We start from the raw sequence: 14,235 nt of genomic DNA, 5'->3' as shown, positions 1-14,235 counted from the left end.
AAGCCAAATTTATGTAGATGTGTCTCATATACATCCTACATAAATTTAGAAGATTTGAAAGCCAGAAGCTCTTTTGAAGACTGAATTTTCCCAGAGAGCCTTGATTTTATAAGTTATAGAATTTAATTTCATGTTTGAGACTGGTTGACTTATTACATAAAATATCCATGTAGTCTCAAGATGTTTATTTTCTTATAACTCCTACGTTTCGGCCTTTGGGTCATTCTCAACGATATCTTATTTATAATATCACAGCTAACAATGTCATTCAGCCTATTCTGCCTTTACATACATTTTAGTCTATCAAACTATTTTTATCCACAACAATTTCACACAATTTTATTTGATTTGCACTATCTATTATAACCTCATCGATCACTTTATCAATCATAACATTTATTGTTGATAAAGTGATTGATAAATAGATGGCCGAGAAGTAGAAATTAGATTATAATAAAATAAACATGTTGAGACTACATGGATTTTATTGATATTTTGTATTATTCTTTTATAATGTTAAATGAATGATATGCTATTATTTTGCTCATTAATTATCATTTCATAAATTATTTTATTCAATATTGATCTCAAAGATTAAAAAAAAAAATTCAAACAGTTACAAGAGGTTTATTTCTTGATTTAACTAGCCGGACCTTTTTCTTCAAAGCATTAATTTTTAAAGAAATCAGTGATCAACTGATCAATTCATCTTGAAGTAATTGTACTTACTTCTTGATGCTATGGATCATGGGACCCAGTGACCTCTCCTAGGGGTTTTGGGGTAAAGATGGTGCTTTGCTTACTGCTCATGATGTAATTAACGAGAAACAAGTGAGAAATATCTATTTTTTTTCAATTTCCATCGTTTAATTTTAAAAATTAAATAAAGAATGTAACAATACTCCATATTTTTCGGTAAAAAGTCATGAAGGGTTGCTCTGACTTGCATTTCTCCCTTGTTTGTCATCTTGAATTAATAATTTACGCTTTATATTAATCAAATAATTATTTTAAAAAAAAGTACGAAAATATGAAATATAAGGAATGATGAAGAGTAACTGTCATTTTTTAAAACTAGATAACACGTAAACTGAGAGTATGTGTTTCTGTTTCTTAAATGCTGAACATTCAATGCCAAACATTGACACATTATGATCTCATTGGAATTGTTCTTTATTTCATTTTCCTGGTCCAGCTATTACATCATGCAACTGCTGACAAGTGCAGTGTTTGTCAAAAAATTTCCGAACTGAAAGGATTTTTGCTGAATAGACGAAATGTTTTTTAATAGAATCGGTTGTGTAACCAAGTACTTAATGCTGCACTCTATGTTAGCAAAATTGGAGTAAGTCGTTCCCTACTCGTCAAAAATAATTTTCATAAAATTTAGTTATTACATTCTGGCTGCAATAACTACAAATGTTTTTAAATATTTGGATATGCTTGTGATTGACCAGTTTAAAGGAATAGGCTGATTTTTCTTATTTTTTACTAAAAATATTTTAAATCTTACCTTAAAGTTGTGAATATCGCAAAACTTCAAATTGGACATACACTACTTCTTCGCTCAAAAGCTCATGTGATTGATTGCGTTTCTAACTCATTTTTCGACATTTCTGACTGGTAGGATTTTTATTTGAAATCCCTCAATTTCAAATTTGAAAATGTTTGTTACTGACATGTTTTAAAAGAAAAATCTATAATTTCTTACTAAAACAAATAGAGTTCTATTCTATATTCTATTCTAACTTATTCTTAAGTATTGAATATCACAAAATTTGAAGTTTGACTTTTACTACTTTTGCATTCAAAAGTTCATGTGATTTCTCCTCTAACTCATTTTTCAATATTTCTGACTGGTGGGCTTTTTTAATAGAAATCCCTCAATTTTAAATTTAAAATGTTTGTGTCTGAACAGTTTCAAGAAAAAAATTATTTTTTTATCCGTTTCGACTATCATTGACTACTCCAAGTTTGATTTATACCACTTTTGCACTTAATTGCGCCTCTAACTCATTTTGAATTTTACTTTGAATTATATTTTGATGAGTGATTTTTTGCTATAAACTCATAAATTTTAAATTTTAAAATTTTTGTGACTTAATAGTTTCAAGAAACAAATTTATTTTTTTTCTGAAAATAATATAGAACTTATCCAAAAGTTTTGACTATCATACTACCCCCAGTTTGATTATACCACTTTTGCACTTAATTGCATCTCTCATTTTTAATATATTTTGATGAGTGAATTTTTTTCTATAAACTCCTAAATTTTAAATTTGATGATAATGTAGAATTTTTTGTCAAATAAGTGCCTCTCTCTAATTGGAGAGTTTGTTCTTGAATAATAGCTTTCCCATTATTAGTTTTTATAGCGTTATTCTCATAGCTATAAGCCGTAGATAGTGGAGCACTATAGCGGGGCTTAGGGGCGGCACTAAGACACATCAAGTTGATAACCGACCAAGTCCAAACTTTGATATTGCTGTTTGGAAATGCACCTCATCACTCCGAGGCTAATAGGAGTTTAGGACTGCCTATATCCTGATAGACATTTATCCAGCGAGCAACACAATATGCTTTATCAAGTTATATCTCCATCCTCTTCACGACCTTATCAAACTTATCCTCAAATCATTTATCGATTTATAAATAAATCAAACGTAGAAGTATGGGCCCTCAGTCACTGTACCTATATCCCAGATGGATGCCATTACCGTAATAAAAAAGGGGGTGCATACAAAACAGTGCAATTTATAGGGGGAAAGGTGCATGAGGTGGTAACCTTCATGATATTACAAAGTTATATTATTACAGATCGATATTATAAGATCCAAGTGCCTTTTAAACTCCTGAGAGCATTGTGAATCAATTATAGTTGTAGTTATAAGGTATTAGCTGATTAATTATTTGGAAATACATTAATTAATGTACACTTATCTAAACACTCAGATATTTTTGGCTTTGCGGATATAATATAGATAGATATTCGGAAAAAGGAGTATAATGGAGGGGGTAAGATGATAAAAAAAAGTGAAGCCAAAAAGGTGGGCTTAGTTACCTTATAGAGTAAAAGGAGTAGAGGAAGAGTAGCAACTGATCACTGGCTGCCTCCTGTTTCAGTTTAGATTACTATGGCGGACATTCCTATTAACCCCAACGTAAACCTTCCTTAATAATAAATAATATGTATGTGAAAAAGATATTGGTAATTTTAAAAATTCCCTGAAGTTCCTTTATTGGATTTTTTAAATTTTTAATGTTTTTCCTTTATTATTTATGTATTATATATGATAGATAGTTTTATTTAATTTGTTCTGTTTTTATTTATTATATTCTGTTAATTATTATTGTTTATCTTGTATCTTATAAAATTCATAATTATAATCATACTTATAATTATTTTATAATTTTATTTTAATTTTTAACATTTTGTATTTTACTCTAAGGCTCTAAAGCATAATTCCTATTAACCCCAACGTAAACTGTCCTTCCGTGGGTGTGGCTTTTATGGCTTCATATCTGTTTTGAATGAGGTTTTGGTCATGCCACCCATCCAGGTAGATTGGTAGACAGATCTATTTATTTGCTACTATTATTGCGTTGTCATGGAGTTTGACCCAATCGGTGTATATTAGTATGTATAATGACCAATCATATAAAATTAAGTTACTTTTAAAAGTAAAAAACATCAATATTTTCATTATCATATACAACACAAATATGTGTGGTGAGCCATAAATGCTTAGATATATCATACACAATTTTAATATCTTCTATCTCTTAAATAGCATATTGAATAAAAATTATTTTACTGTAAACATATAAAATTAAAAAAAAAAAAGTATACTTTTCAAAAATAGTAACAGTAACAACACATAAATGAATTATAGTTTACACCATGAGAATAATATGTATGTGTATAAGATATTGGTAATTTTGAAAATTCCCTAAAGTTTCTTTATTGGATTCTTTTTTATTTTTTTCCCTTTGTTATTGGAAGTTAGTCACCTTATGATTAATACTATGATAGATAGTTTCATTTAATTTATTCTGTTTCTATTTATTATATTCTGTTAATTATTATTGTTTATCTTTTATCTTATAAAATTCATAATTATAATCATACTTATGATGTTTTATAATTTTATTTTTATTTTGAACATTTTATATTTTACTCTAAGGCTCTAAAGCATAATTCTGACACCTGTAACATTATTCTATAGGTATCAGTCCCAGGATAAATAAACATTATCATTATGATTATGTTATATAATTTTTGTAAAACTGCTAGTTTCTATAATTTGTGGAGTCAAAAACAAGCATAAGAAAGTAAAATATGTTACTTAACTGCTCATTACTTTCAATAAACAAAATAGACTAACGATAAATCTTTCGTGTTAGTATCAATAAATGCTTAGACATTTTGTTTTCTTTAAGTTCCTAGAAATGAACATTCTAGCCATTGACATGTACCAGTTAGTAACCAGGTCAACCTTTTTTTATTTAAATATTAAAAGTTTGATGCCAAAACCCTTTTCAAAAATGGCGTCAGTTGAACGCTTGTAACGCTGAGGGATTCGTCTTACTACAGCCGCCAATTTTGAAACAAATGTTGGCACAAAACTCCTGATATTTAAAAACAAATATTTTATTTAACTTGTCAATAATTGGTGCATCTACCCTAAGTGTTTGAAGCTATTAAAAAAAAATCAATTGCGCCATTTTACAACCTTCATCTATTTTGATTGTGTATTAATACATCGATATGAAATAATCTAATGATAATCTGTATGATATAGCTATTTCTTCTAGTAAAAATATTTACTTCACATCTATGAATAAAAAAAGCTATTAATAAAGTAATAAATAAAATATTTAAAAATATTGCCCTTACAAACCCAAGGTGGCGTATCTGCAACTGTTGGTATCTTGTATTTTTTTGCCTTCAAACGTGATTTCCCTCCTGCCCATTAGGGGCTAAATTAAAAGAAATGGAAAAGCCCATATCCAATCCTTGATTCAAATCATGTTATTTTATACCAGTTTGGATTTAGAACATCCCATTCTACTATGCAATAGTGCCGACTTGTAGTGAATGATGGTCATGAATGATGTATAAAGATGAATTTAAGACCTGATCTTCCACATTGGAGCGCGGGATGTACGGCCGCGGAGTCTTTCTCGACATTGAAAAAGCTTTTGACCGAGGCTGGCATCCAGGACTGTTCTTAAAACTCCGTTAATTCCTTCCTCCAACATATTTCCTTTTAATCGACGCCTACTTCTCTGATGGAACCTAAGTAATTCATAACCTAGTCAACTGATTTCTCTTTTTTCAGTCCGCCGGTGTTCCTCAAGACAGTATCTTAGGTCCCATTCTCAATACGGTTGATATAGCTGATATCTCAACACTAACACAGTCCGAAGAATACACACAGATGACAAGTATATGCTGTCTGTAAGCAATGTCCCTTCTACTCACAAATTCTTCAGTTAAACATGTCGTGCATTGAAGAATGGTGTAACAAGAGGAGAATCAAAATAAATCCTAACAAATCCCACCAGACCACCTTTACTCTTCATCGGAAACCTCTACTCTCCTGTCCTACAGTATAATTTTTAATTATACCACTAACGCCTGTTGAACAGATTTACTACCTAGGACTCCATCATGATAGGAAACTTACTTAGACTTTCTGTACTAGACTGAAACGGCAAAAAACCGCTCGCAGATTTTGATTACTACAATACCTACTTGACAAACGCTCTAAACTTCCCATCTACTAACAAAAACTCGAATATTCCATGAAATTTACACCAGTTTGGACATAAGGCATTGAGCTATAGGGCTCCACCAAACCATCAAATTCCTCCCACCTAGAATCCTTACAATCCAAAATCCTCTGTAAAGTCCTCAATACTTCTTTTTACGTCACAAATAAACTCATATATAAAGACATCAACAACCCGTACCTTGCAGATTTGGCCCGAAATTGTCATACGTCGTTTCACTTCAAAATCCTTACCCCACCAAACCCATTAGTTTTTAATCTTTTATCCTTAATGATCCCTAATAATCCTCTGAGTCGTCTGATAATAAGATAATCAGGGAAATCAGGAAAAATATTTTTCCGAACAATTATGAATCATATTTTACTTAACAGAAAGGTATTGAATAATAACCAATATAATATTTATTTCTCATCTGTTGCTCGAAGATTGTGAATGAAGTCTCGACCATTTTCAGCAGGCACATTCTTTAGTCCGATAATGAACACTCAATACGTAATGAACCCTTCTCATCCACCCAATGATTCCGCAATTATTTATAGAATTGACAGAAAAAAAAACAAACAAATAAGACCCCATGACGTCAGAAAACCTATTTAAAAAATCAGATAATTCCCGACGTGTTATTTTTAGAAGATCCAGAAATAGCAGGACGCTATCGAGAAGGCACTTTCTACCGACCAATAGAAATTGATCCCAGGCCCTACTCGATGGCTGATTGGTCCAAACAATTAGAAGATGTCTCCCTGTCTCCTCGGTTTTCACAAAAATAAAATCATTCCACGAAGGCCTCTTGAAGAATGATTGGGATAAGTGCTTCAATGTATTAATATAGTTATTCATAATACATTGTAAATTTATTATATACATTTATTTATTAGTTTATTAATATATGATATATTAGTTTTTTTTAATATTAATTGATTTAGAGTAGGAAACGAATAAAAACACAAATATCTTATTAATCTTATCTCTTCACTTTGGATATTTTTGTTGTTCTGTGTTCTGTTATTTCGGCTCTATGAGTAGTATCTCCTGAAACATTTCTATCATTTACTTACAATTCACTAATACATAAACACTAAATTTCTACTAACATACCTTACAATTTATTTGTTCAAGTTCAATTAATATCACATTATTTCTTTTAATAATTTTCTAATCTGCTACTAAATATTGTTGCACCAGTTTAAATTTTTAATAGTTTTCTTATACACCCTATTATCAAAACCTTTCACCAGGACAGGACTCGGGTACCAACAAATTGTACTGTTCAATATATTTTATCTTTCATTGGTATCAAATTAATTAATAATTTTCAATTTTTATTCCTAAGACTACACTTGTATAGTTAAAAAAAATTGAGCCTAAATTGTTTAAGTAATCATTTTACAAACAGAAATTTCATTGTAGGGTATTAATACCATATGAAAACAAGTAAACCTCGAAACATCATCTAAGTATACTTCTTTATCATTGACTGACTATAATGTCCTTCATCTTGTTCATTTGAGAAATATGTATCATACGAATCGAAACATTAACAAAATAATAGGTATACAATAATTTTTATTTAATCCAAATAAGAAAAGACTAACGGCATGTTAAAAAAAAATAAAATAAAATAAATAAAGAAATTTCAACTAGAATATTAGATGAAAATATAATTAGACTATTTTAGAAGATAATAAAAATATATAATTTAAATAGACATTCACAGAATAATAAATCAGATTAATTGACGTAATTAAACAAAAATTAAGAGAACTTACGCTCTTCTTAAGTGCTACAAAACTATTTTTGCCTGTCTTACTTTTAAATGAGAAAGTAAAAGCCAGTGTAGTCGTAGTAGCCAGAGTAGCGTCAAGGTAATTTACAAGAATTCTAAGTTTAGTCCAGAATTGCTATCAAGAAGGACTAAATACGATAGTTGAAATATAAAGTGAACTTTTCTTGGCTGTTATTTTCATATATTTAAAATAAAACAATTACCATTTCATTTCACAATTATCTTTAATCAAACTTGATATCATTATTAAATTGATTCCCCCTACAAATCCCATCAAATCACATTTACTCTTCGTCGTAATCCTACCGACTGCCCTACAGTATACTTTAATAATGTGGCTCTTACCCCCTGTAGAACAGATTCGTTATCTTGGACTACATCTTGACAAACGTCTAACCTGGAATCCTCACACAAGACTGAAAAGGCAGGAAACTGCACGCAGATTCCGACTATTTCAGCACTTACTAGACAAACGGTCTAAACTTCCAACTCATTACAAAAGACTGATCTACATGACAATAATAAGGCCCATCTGGACATACGGAGTTGAGCTTTGGGGCTCCACTAAACCTTCGAATTCCTCTCGTATCCAATCTTTACAATCCAAAATCCTTCGTAAAATCCTCAATGCTTCTTATTTTGTTACTACTAAAACCATCCATAAAGACCTAAATGTTACTTATGTAACCGATCTAGCCCGAACCCGATATTATTCCTTCCATAATAAACTCCCTAACCACCCAAACCCATTAGTTTCTAACCTTGTTTCCTCTTCCATTCCTGGCAATCCTCCGAGGCGCCTGAAAAGAAGATGGCCTCCTGACCTTATATTGTAAACTGTTTTTAGAGTTCTACTAATGGGTAGTTTCTCTACATCCTGTATCATATCATTATGTCATTATGATCAAATTTACTTGTTGTATTTTTTATACAGTTGTAAATATCAATAAATAAATATTTAAAAAAATTGATTCCCATCACAAAGTTGGGTTTAAGCAATTTGTCACCGTAATTCAAATGAAACTATCTGTTTCTCAATATGAAAATCACTCAATTTTCTTCATTCTGACTTTAAGTTTTCTGTCAAAGTGTCTCAAAGTATCAAGTAAACAAATAAAAAAATTTTTTCCAATTAAAAACAACTTTTAATTGTTTTTCTTTTCTTTTTTAATATTTGAATTCGGGTTCCCGCTCACGCAGTACCTTCATACATTTTTCCTAGTATCAAAATATTAAATACTTATTTACAGATTGTCATTATTTATAAGTAGATAGCGGATTTTTGTAAAGTAAACAACCGAAAAACTTGTAGTAAAAAATTTAAAAACTGTGCAACATCGTGCAATAAAAACCCAAAACATTTACAAAAACCTCAAACACTGAATATAGAACTTTATTATTTACTTTATTTCAATAAAATTTTGATGTTAAAAAACTTCCAAAGATGAATATAAACTATTTTATATATTTCTTCATTATTGTACATCATTTCAGGAGAATGCAGTGTGAAGCAATTTTCTACCATGAAATATGGATGACATAATTCTAATAGTGAAGTATGAGGATTATAACGGTGCATGAATACGGGACAATTGTCCCGAAACGTTGTACAACAATGAAGAAAAATAGAAAATTTATATTCATCTTTGGAAGTTTTTTAAGCTCAAAATTTTATAGAAATTAATATATCAAACTTCCTAAAAAGAAAATCTAGATTGTTTAATTCATAATTTTAATACATTGAATTTTCACCTGACCTTATACTCATAGGTAATGTGTACTTTTTACTATTATATAAATAACAATAAAAAAAAAAATTGATATTTCCAGAAAGTCAGACCGTAGAATATAGGGCGGAGTTAAGTTAGCCGGAGACTGGCGAAAGTTAAAAAAAAAATACACTGAACGTTCTCTATAACAAGGTTGTAAGATTTAAGAAAGCTGTTTATTAATAACCATTACTAATTAATATGTTACTAATAAGTAAATTTTCTGTACTATAATGTCTCGCTTATTTCAGCCGCTACACGGGACCAACTTCCTAATAAAAGATTACCATGTCACAATTTATTAATTTATTAAAAGATTATAACTTTATTTGAATACTCATGCTTGTGTATTTATACATACACTTGTCAAATGTATACATAAACACTATTGGCAATGGAGGATTCGCAGAGTGATAGACATGACAGGACAGGAAGGGACCAACAGGTACATTCCCACGTGAAGAGGAAGTCACCGTCACCCTTCCCACGGCCTTTTGTAGTAATTAATTATCCCAAGAGGGGGGGGCGACAAATACTAAATTCTATTGTCCGCACCCAGATCAGCTGACCGCGGTAATAACGCGCTGTACCAGGATGCGGTCGATGCCTCCTCATTATTTCATTGCAACGCCGTTGGATTACACGTTAAGAGCTCTTTAAACTGTTCCCAGTATAGTAGATTGGTTAGCGACTGGACTAGGTTCACGTATAGTAATAGTCGTTGACTACAGTTCATCGGAGACAGACCTCGAATAGCAAATATAATATTAGATAACAAATCCTTTTTGGGTTTGATATTTATTTCAATAATAATTTCTACCTTATAGTAATTATTTATTACCAACCTAACTTGAAGTAATAAAAAAATCTCTTACAAAAAAGATTACCAACCTTAAATGAATACGACAATCATAAATCGAATGGTTTCCGAAAAAAACACACAAGTCAGAAAATCACAATTTTCGGAAACTAAAAAAAAAAAACCTTAATATATTAATTTTTTTGTAATCAATTCATCCTTTTAATTTGGCTTCGATGTTTCGGGATATCTTCCCTTTCTTTTATTTTACATGGAAACTTTTCTTATTATAATATAGCTCTGTACCGTCTAAAAAATTAATTTTTTAACTACGTCATTCTCAAATTTTTTTTTCGTTTGAACTATCAAGAATATTACCAAAATCAAATGATTGGTATCAAATTAAGTCCTCTAGAATGGAAAATTGCACCTCTGTTACCAGAATACATTAAAACTTCCCTAATATTGTTATAAGCTATTATTAAAGTAATTAACAATTATTGATAAAAAAAAAAAGATCACTTCTGAAAAATATACTATCCATCCGTGCGTGGGATGCTGTTTTAGGAAATGTTGAAGCACTGAGACCACCACCTTGCGACACTTCTTCCAGGGGCAGCTGCATGGAACAACACTGAAAAGTGTAGTTATTACTGGAAAAGTTAAAAACATGGAGTGTGAGTACAGGAGGGCTTGGGCAAATCACTTTATTTGTAGGGGTTTTTACTGTACGACCTAAGCTTTTTTGACAGAATAGGTTCTTTAATCAGGGTCGAACTCTTCACTGATGATCTAAGTCATTTATTGACCATTGGAGTATTTGATAGCTTCTCTTTAATTATTTCCCATAGTTAGGTTCAATAAATGAAGATTTATTGTTATTTCATTAAAAAGACGTAATTTCTTAAACTATATATTTAAATAAACAATCCTGCTTTTATACCCTACCTAAATAAAGCATTATATTCAATATATTATGGTTCCAATTTGAAATTGACCAAAATAATTCGATTAAATAGTTCTGGTACACCTTCTTCTTAGTGTAACTAGCAAGGTCTGTTTTGTAATGATAACTGGAATCGAGAGTTTTAAGGGAGCTTTATGAGATAAAAGTGTTTTTTTTAGAAAAACGTATCGTGTTTTTTTCCATTACATTTATTCAATATTTTTTTTTCCTTTTTTATAATAATTAATTTAGGGGCACTTTCGCTCAGTATTTTGCTATTATGTTTTCTCATAATAATTTATTATGAGTTTTAACTCAGTGAGACAGTAAACTGTCCAGGCTTATACACGTTAACGTGACAGTGGTTTCACATCATTTGATGAACTCGCAACTATCTCGCCAGACCCATGGCGATATTACAGTCATGATATTAGAAATTGTTACGACTGCATTCAGTCCCCGTAGCAGCAGTACTTAGCAGTGTTAAGAATATATTTCATTTGCATGCCTATATTTCACATTACACCTCAATCACCTTAATCAAAGGATTAAAACCGAATATTTCAAAAAAACCTTAGAGACGATGATAATATCAAGGGATTTACTGTCCCAAATATAACATCAATCAGACAAAAATATATATTTATAAAAATAATTAAAAAAAAAATAATAATACACATGTAAGCAAAATTAAATAATAAATAAATCGCGTGGATGACCAGTGATGTTTTACGGCATTATACAAACACAAACAGTGGCTGCAATATTTAAAACCTGTCACTGTGTAAATGAACCTTTATGCTTGCCTTCAGTTGTGACAAATAATATACCGCATTGCATGACTTTCCTGCAGTGACTTATTACTTTGAAGATACCACTTGTTCGTTGAAATAACCAAGTGACCTAAGATACCTCATTATGGGATTGCTAGTAGAGGTCTCACCCTCATTAATTTAAGAACACAAAAAATTAGAAAATTTGGGATTTGAGAACCTTCGACAAACTGCTAAAAATGTTGTAAAATATTTAACTCGAAATAGCTTATAAGTAGCCATTTTCTGAGGTCAATTTTCAAACATTGTATAATGTGAGGGATTTTGTAGATTTCAGACGATCTCCCAAGAATACCCTTTTTATATTAGAAATTTATTTTTTATTTATGTATTCAAAAAAGTACATCAAATATTGTACGACCAGATGCGAACATCTATTAGTCGATGCCAAAATAACATATAAATAACCTTTGTAAACATAAATACAAATTATTAGTTAGCCCGATTAATTATAGTACAAGAGCCGGGAAGAAAAAAAGGCAGTTATCTCACCCCAATTTTTGATTACTTTAGTGAAACTAGGTATAATTACTAGTCAAAATTTATGAGTCTGCCAAGTATAAGTAGGGGGAATAAAAATTACGTCAGTTTTAAACCCTTTAAAAAAATTCATTCGGAGCTCTATATCTTAAAAACGAACAACAACACTAGAAAATCTAAGAGAACATTATTTAAGGAAGAGTACATTTCCTGAAATATTAGCCCTAAATAAACTATCTATGTCCAATAGTTCCCGAGATATAGCTTTTTAAAAAGCAAAATTTCTTAAAAACCCACTGAAAGATTAGTAGTTAGTCAATTTATGTTGAGAAATCTATATCTCAGGAACTGTGTGACGTACATATGTCTACTAGCATTCAAATGAAAGATAGTTTAATGGACTATAATGAAGTTTAGGACCTTTACCTTCGTAGGAATAGTAGTTTTCATGATATTTGCTAAAATAAATCGATTTATAGTTATTCAGACAATAAGTTTGATTTATGAAAAACTTCATTTCAGAAACCATTGGACGTACAGATGTCTGCCAGCGCTCAAACTAAAGCTAGGTAAATTTACTACAAAATAGTTAATTATATTTATCTTTGTAGGAGTAGTAGTTTTTATATTTGACAAAATAAACTCACAAAATGTTAATTTCTAGTTGTTCGTATAAAATGTTGGATTTTTGAAAAAATTATCGCTTTGAAACAGCAGCCATTTTTTATTCCCCCTACCTATACTTGGCAGACTCATCAATTTTGGCTAGTAATTATACCTAGTTGTCAATTAAATAATCAAAAATTGGGATGAGATAACTGCCTTTTTTCTCCTCTTGGGCTCTTGTACTACTAGTATATTTACCGCCGAAGCGAGTACTTGATTAGTTAGTGTGGGTCCCAGGACATAAGAGATGAGAAAGCTGATCAGCTTGCTAGAAACCGGGCTGAGCACCCTCCTATAGGACCAGAACCATTCCTAGGGGTTTCTAAAAGGCATCAGAGAAAAGTAGTTCTTGACTGGACATCGAAGATAGGAGGCAAAGAGTCAAGGGTATGTATAGGGCTGAGATAGGCCGAGATTTTAATAACTAAGTGGCTGCTAGGCCTCAACAGAAATTATTAATTGGAGTTCCTACAGATCGTTGCAAACTTAAAAGACATCTCAAAATATGTTAAGTAGTTCGCGATGAAACCTGCTGCATATGTGGACAGGTTCAGGAAACTGCCTTACATTACATAGCAGATTGTGGCAGGTATGCGTCTTTAAGATATAGGCTTCTAGGCTCTGATAGAATCGCAGAAAATGAAGCTTCCTCTATAGATTGGGTGTCCCTTTTAAATTTCATTAGAAAGTCAAAAAGGTTCAACCTAGAGGAATAAGATACATAAAAGAGAAATTCCATTGGCCAGTCTTGGGGTAGGCAAAAAGGACCAATAGGCCCACTTCCCGGACTTCCCGTCCCCCAATCATTACCAGTACCAGTACCAGTACCCCTTTCATTATTACGGGACTATGGTGGCTACTACGATTTGTAAGTTAGAATTAAATAGTATATAAATTAATTTCTAGCCATAAAACTAATAATTCAAATATTTACATATAAAATAAAAATAATTGAAAAGACTTAAGAAGTGAATAATAATGATACACATTTTTCAATTAATAATAATGAGCTAATGAATTCGTAATAAGTATGAAGTGAACATGATTAAAAATAAAAATATAATATAATATATAAAAAAGGATAAAATATATAATAAATATAATATCGTACAATAATATATACTATGAAATCTAATATAAAGAATATAAAAAAGAAAAAG

The sequence above is a fragment of the Halyomorpha halys genome, unplaced genomic scaffold (assembly GCF_000696795.3).
Source record: "Halyomorpha halys isolate HHAL.00 unplaced genomic scaffold, Hhal_1.1 Scaffold2014.1, whole genome shotgun sequence".
Lineage (NCBI taxonomy): Eukaryota > Metazoa > Arthropoda > Insecta > Hemiptera > Pentatomidae > Halyomorpha > Halyomorpha halys.
This window is presented reverse-complemented; position numbering follows the sequence as displayed.